The 7599-nt window shown below is 39.6% G+C and overlaps 1 pseudogene; it reads right to left on the bottom strand.

Annotated features, from left to right (window-relative positions):
- Nucleotides 1–377: 377 nt before the first annotated feature.
- LOC138884396 (acylsugar acyltransferase 3-like) lies at nucleotides 378–6878 on the bottom strand (annotated as a pseudogene).
- Nucleotides 6879–7599: the final 721 nt, after the last annotated feature.

Here is a 7599-nt window from a genome sequence, read left to right as displayed (position 1 = left end):
AACTCAGTTTAACGGAGATAGCAATATTTGTCTCTATCCATATGAAGTTTTACCATAATTGGATTGTATTTACAGAGCAAATAGAAATTCAATCAAGATTTATTTCTCCGTAAGTGTATATTGTATGCCCTGATTAGGGGGCTGTGAGTCTAATTTTATCTCGTTACACTAAACCAAATAAGGTCCAATATTGTTATTGCTTCTTTCAGGATAAACCGGACGCAAAAGAAAAAAGTCGATAACCACAAATGAATTGAAACGATAACTTGAACAATTGCACAACTTTCCAAAATACAATTTAAAAAAAAAAAAAAAAGAACACTTAATGAATGAAGATCACACATAGAAATATGGCACTAAACTTATTGAGTTACTAATTAAACTACTGGAGAAGCAAACTCTAGGAGCTCTTTATTACTCTCAAATATTAACATATCAGCTTCTCTCAAAGTTATTAGCACATTTATCCCTTCTCCCCTCGGGGAATCCAAGAAAATGAAGTTGTTCTTCATCGGATTTCTTGCAAGTGTCACTCTTATGGGCTCACCCCATCCAAAATCAATCTTATATACTCCTAAATTGCACAAGCTGCTGCACATATAAAAATCAAATTTACTCTTCTCTGATTTGTTTGCACGCTCTTTGACATTTTCAAATACATGTGAGGCTAGCTGATTTGGATCCTTCGACTTGTCTTGAAGATATTGTTTAGCGTTTCGTAGTTGAGCAACGAAGTGGGGCCATTGTATCTCATCTTGTTGGGAATAAACCCCGTAAAAATAGTATTCATGGTATTAGTGATAAACGCAGAACACTAAGTTATGGTTAAATCAGCAAGAATAGAAATGCAGCAATAATGACACCAAGATTTTACGTGGAAACCCTTCTGAATAAGGGAAAAAACCACGGCCAAGAAGAGCAACTGATATCACTATAGCGAGGAATTTTACACTGTGTAGTAACGAGTAAAAAATACTCCTAAGACCACTACACCCTCAAAAGAAATAAACACTCTTTTGCTTTTTCCACCTCACTACAATATCTCTCACACTCTATTTTTCTTCACAAACTATTTTCTTATAGTTTATGGAATACCTTGCTCTCTCTTTTCTCTCTTTGTTGGTGTGTAGAAATGAGAGTTAAAGCTCTCCTTTTATAGCCAAAACCTCACTCTCTAAAGCCTACAATATTTGACAATTTACACACCCTTTTCACAATTTCAACAAGGTTGGCTACCAAACCAAACCAAGTCAATAAAATTGGCTACCAAATTATACAAATTCAACAAGGTTGGCTACCAAACCAAACCACCCTCCAGTCTCATTCATCTTGAGGAGGTAGCACTATCTTCTAGTTTGAGTGCATGCCGACAAGTTCTTTGCATAGCTCGAACTTGTCTCTTGGTACCACCTTGGTCAACATATCTGCAGGATTTTCACTCGTGTGAATCTTTTTGACTTGAAGTGATTCGTTCTCCACTTGCTCACGAATCCAATGATATCTGACGTCAATGTGTTTTGTTCTCGCATGGTACATGGAGTTTTTGCTCAGGTCTATTGCACTCTGACTGTCGCAATAGACAACATACTTCATCTGTCGCAATCCAAGTTATTGAAGTAATCTCTTGAGCCATATCATCTCTTTGCCAGCTTCAGTAACCGCAATATACTCCGCTTCAGTTGTAGATAGTGCGACACACTTCTGCAACTTCGACTGCCATGATATAGCTCCCCCTGAAAAAGTAAACAAATATCCAGTAGTGGATTTTCTGTTATCAAGGTCACCTGCCATATCAGAATCTGTATAGCCCTTCAAAATTGGATTTGATCCTCCAAAACATAAGCATTCACGTGAGCTTCCTCTTAGATACCTGAGTATCCACTTTACAGCTTCCCAATGCTCTTTTCCTGGATTTTCGAGAAATCTGCTAACAACACCGACTGCATGAGCAATATCTGGTCGAGTGCATACCATTGCATACATCAAACTTCCAACGGCAAAGGAATAAGGAATCTTGGCCATTCTCTCTTTTTCCTCCGTTGTTGTTGGACACATCTTCTTGCTCAACTTCAGATGACCAGGAAGAGGTGTGCGAACCAACTTAGCACTTTTCATATTGAAGCGCTCCAGTACACGTTCTATGTACTTCTCCTGTGACAAGTAAAGCTTCCTTTCGTTTCTCGAACGAGTAATTCTCATGCCCAAAATCTGCTTAGCATGACCCAAGTCTTTCATTGCAAAAGACTTATTCAACTGTTTCTTCAACTCGTCAATCTTAGAAGAATTCCTGCCCACAATCAACATATCATCCACATATAGCAAGAGGATGATAAAATCGTCATCAGAAAATCTTTGTACAAACACACAGTGATCTGAAGAAGTCTTCTTGTAGCCTTGCTCCCCCATAACAGACTCAAACTTCTTGTACCACTGTCTGGGAGCTTACTTCAATCCATATAGACTCTTCTTAAGTTTGCATACAAGATTTTCTTTACCTTTTGCCTTGAAGCCTTCAGGTTGTTCCATATAAATCTCCTCTTCTAAGTCACCGTGAAGAAAAGCAGTCTTCACATCCATTTGCTCAATCTCCAAATCAAGACTGGCAGTCAAACCAAGAACTGTCCGAATGGAGGACATTTTTACGACAGGAGAAAATATTTCGTCAAAGTCAATACCTTTCCTTTGACCAAATCCCTTGACAACCAATCTAGCTTTGTATCTGGGCTTCAAACTATGTTCTTCAACTTTAACTTTGAACACCCACTTATTCTTCAAAGCTCTCATGCCCTTAGGCAATTTCACCAAATCATAAGTATGGTTCTCATGCAGAGATTTCATCTCATCTTGCATGGCTTCAATCTATTGATCCTTGTGCTCATCTTCTATGGCCTCCGCATAACATTCAGGTTCTCCCCCATCAGTGAGTAATACATATTCATTGGCTGAATAACGGGAGGAAGGAGTACGAGGTCTAGAAGACCTCCTGAGTGGAATATCTAACTCGTCCACAACTTCGTGAGTAGGAGCATCTACCTCATCAACATTAGCATTGTTATCCCCATCACCATCAATATGTTGATTTGGAATATGGTTCTGGGCATCACCATCATCATTGATCCCACCAGTGTCATCCCCATTTGTATGAGGAACTTGATCAAGATTAACTAAACCTTCAGAACTTGAAGATTTTAACTTCTCTGCTTTGTTAATATCTTCAATGGTTTGATCCTCCACGAAGATAACATCACGACTTCTCACAACCTTCTTCTCAATTGGATCATATAGCCTGTAACCAAACTCATCAAGGCCATAACCAATGAAGATGCACTGCCTTGTCTTGGCAGTTAATTTTGACCTCTCATCTTTAGGCACATGTACAAAAGCTTTGCAACCAAACACTTTCAAGTGGTCATAGGAAACATCCTTGCCATACCAAATTTTGTTTGGAACATCACTTTGCAAAGCAACCACAGGGGATAGATTAATAACATGTGCGGCGGTCAACAAAGCCTCACCCCAAAAGGAATTCGGCAACTTTGCTTCAGAAAGCAAACATCTGACTCTTTCTATCAATTTCCTCTTCATCTTTTCTGCTAAACCATTAAGCTGAGGAGTCTTAGGAGGAGTCTTCTGGTATCTGATACCCTGTTGTTTGCAGTATTCGTCAAACGGTCCACAATATTCACCACCATTATCAATACGAATACACTTCAGCTTCTTTCCAGTTTCTCTTTTAACTGAAGCCTGAAACTGCTTAAAGACACCCAACACTTGGTCTTTAGTCTTTAAGATGTAGACCCAAAGTTTCCTTGAACAATCATCAATAAAGGTAGCAAAATAAAGTGCACCACCCAAAGTTCTTGTCTTCATTGGACCACATAAATCTGAATGCACCAACTCAAGCAACTCTGTCTTTCTTGAAGGAGGATGAGACTGGAAAGAAACTCTTTTTTGTTTTCCAGCCAAGCAGTGCTCACATTTTTCTAATTTTGCACTTTCAAAATTTGACAACAATTTCTTCTTGGCCAGAACATTTAGTCCTTTCTCGCTAATGTGGCTAAGCCTCTTATGCCATAACGTTGAAGAGTTATGGCTCTCAACGGCATTCACCATATCAACACAGGTAGAGTCCGTAGTCCAGTATAGACCACGACGCTTTTCCCCACGAGCCACAATCATGGAGCCCTTAGTGAGCTTCCACTTTCTAGCACCATTGGTACTGACATATCCCTCATCATCCAAAACACCAACAGAGATCAAGTGCAAACGAATATCAGGTACATGATTTACATTGTTTAAAACTAGTTTAGTTCTAATACTAGTTTCCAAGCAAATCGTTCCAACACCAGCCACCCTAGATACAATCTCATTACCCATACTCAGAGTTCCAAAGTCACCCTGAGTATAGGATGAGAAAAATTCCTTCCTTGATGTCACATGAGATGCGGCACCACTGACCACAACCCAGCTTGACTCATCACAAGCAATATTTATCAGATCCGCATCAAGGACTGTAACAAGATCTTCTGTAGTGACGGTGGCCACACGATTGCCATCTTCTTTTTGTTCTTCCTTGTCTCTATTCTCCTTTTTCAAAATCCGGCAGAACTTCTTTGTGTGCCCTTTCTTCCCGCAATGATAACACTCAATATCTTTAAGTCTGCTTCTGGATTTGCTTCTATTATGTTCTCTATTTTGAGAACCCCGATTCTTGCTTCTCCCCCTAGAGTCAGTCACCAAGACATCTGATGAGGAGGAACCCTGAGATTTTCTTCTCATCTCTTCATTTAGAAGGCTGCTCTTGGCAAGATCCATAGAGATCACACCATCTGGAGCAGAATTTGATAATGAAGTTCTAAGAATTTCCCAAGAATCTGGTAGGGAACCAAGTAGAAACAAGCCTTGAATTTCTTCATCAAATTTAATGCCCATAGCAGATAACTGATTCATGATCCCCTGAAAATTATTCAGATGATCTGTCATCGCGGAACCATCGTGGTATTTTAAACCCAACATCTGCTTTATCAGAAACATCTTGTTGTTTCCAGTTTTCCGAGCATACAAACTTTCAAGGTGCTCCCACAGGGTCCGAGCATGTGTCTCCCCAGAAATATGGTTCAAAACATTATCGTCAACCCACTGTCTAATAAAGCCGTAAACCTGCCTGTGTAACAGATTTCACTCTTCATCTGATTTATTATCAGGCTTTACAGTGGCGAAGACAGGCTGATGAAAATTCTTGATATAGAGCAAATCTTCCATTTTGCCCTTCCAAATGGCATAATTTGTGCCATTCAAGGTAACCATTCTACTAGTGTTGACTTCCATTGTTTATCACAAATACAAATACTATTTATTAGGAGACCAAAGTAATTCTTTTCTGATGTGGAAGTTCAGACTGTGCTGCAACCACAGAGCATACTCAGACAGAACCTTGGCTCTGATACCACTTATTGGGTATAAACCCCGTAAAAATAGTATTCATGGTATTAGTGATAAACGCAGAACACTAAGTTATGGTTAAATCAGCACGAATAGAAATGCAGCAATAATGACACCAAGATTTTACGTGGAAACCCTTCTGAATAAGGGAAAAAACCACGACCAAGAAGAGCAACTGATATTACTATAGCGAGGAATTTTACACTGTGTAGTAACGAGTAAAAATACTCCTAAGACCACTACACCCTCAAAAGAAATAAACACTCTTTTGCTTTTTCCACCTCACTACAATATCTCTCACACTCTATTTTTCTTCACAAACTATTTTCTTATAGTTTATGGAATACCTTGCTCTCTCTTTTTTCTCTTTGTTGGTGTGTAGAAATGAGAGTTAAAGCTCTCCTTTTATAGCCAAAACCTTACTTTCTAAAGCCTACAATATTTGACAATTTACACACCTTTTTCACAATTTCAACAAGGTTGGCTACCAAACCAAACCAAGTCAATAAAATTGGCTACCAACTCATTTGAATGAGATGGACACCATATCACATCTTCCGTCGATGCTATTGATCCAAAGAAATAACAAGCATTTCCAATGGTGTTCCGGGACAATGGTGGGAGAAAACTCATTAAATGGGACAATATAGATGGTTGGAACACGCCTGAATTTATTGTCGTTGATACTGCCAGCTCCACATTTATGAAGCAGTGCTGTGGCAACTTCAACGCGAGTTGGATTCTGCACTTGTGAATTTGTTGAAACAATATCCTTGAGTCTGTCCAAACTAGAGGATGAGAAATGGTACATTCTAGATACGCATCGTTGAGGTTCGCGTACAATATCGCTTAGAACTGGAGGATCATCCATTAGTGGGAAGAAAGAATGTGCATCAAATTGAGTAGATGGTTTGAAATCCGACTCATGTTGAGCTGTAGCAGCCCAATCATTAAGGAATTTACAAAGACTATATCCATCAGCAATCTTGTGTGATAGGCATACACTGACTGCTATTCCACCACAATCGAAATGGCTTAATTGGACCACCAATAAACTTCCGTTTGAGTAACTACTCCAAGGCAAATCTTGTGGGAAGACAACATCAGTAACATCATTGTAGGCGTGGTCGAGAATTTCAGACATCGGACAACTAATTCGTACATTGAGATACTCAGCACCTGTGTCATTGCAATCAACATATTTACAATTATCCATGATTCTCCCGGCAAAGGGATAATAAGAGCACAATACTTTTGAAAGAGAGTTTTCAAGAATCTGGCTTGTGTTATTTGTAGGTTTAGAGTAGAAGGCGGCAATGGGAGAGTATGCAGAACTAGCTATATGATCAATGAAAGAAAGACTGACGACAAAGAAAAGAAGGGGTCGGGGAGGAGGGCTTGATCATCTTTCTGGAAAGAATCATTGATTCAACCATATCTAATTTATTTCAGCTCTTAATTTGTTTTGTACAAATACAATAGGTCGTTTTTTTGAAGAGCCACTTGTACTTCCACACTTATGTACAAATCATTATGTCTTGCTTTTGCTTGGAATTAATTTGTTTAAGTTACAGAAGAAAAGAAGGATCTAGGTGAATCCCATATTACGTAATAATTAATTTTTTTCAACGTGATAGTGGCGTAGATATGTATTCCAGTTATTACGGGGTTGCACCAAGGGTCTGCACTCAGCCCATTCCTATTTGCCCTGGTGATGGATGCACTGACTCATCATATTCAAGGGGAGGTTCCATGGTGCATGCTATTTGCTGATGACATTATTCTAATTGACGAGACAAGAGGCGGCATCAACGAGAGGCTAGAGATTTGGAGACATGCTCTTGAGTCTAAAGGTTTCAAGTTGAGTAGGACGAAGACGGAATACCTCGAGTGCAAATTTGGAGTTGAGCCGACGGAAGCGGGAGTTGAAGTGAGGCTTGACTCTCAAGTCATTCCCAAGAGAGGTAGTTTCAAGTACCTTGGATCGGTTATTCAGGGGATCGGGGAGATTGACGAGGATGTCACACACCGTATAGGGGTGGGGTGGATGAAGTGGAGGTTAGCGTCGGGAGTCTTGTGTGACAAGAAAGTGCCACCGTTACTAAAAGGTAAGTTTTATAGAGCAGTGGTTAGGCCTGCCATGTTGTATGGAACTGA

Source organism: Nicotiana sylvestris, chromosome 12 (genome assembly GCF_000393655.2).
Source record: "Nicotiana sylvestris chromosome 12, ASM39365v2, whole genome shotgun sequence".
Classification (NCBI taxonomy): Eukaryota; Viridiplantae; Streptophyta; class Magnoliopsida; order Solanales; family Solanaceae; genus Nicotiana; species Nicotiana sylvestris.
This window is presented reverse-complemented; position numbering and strand designations above follow the sequence as displayed.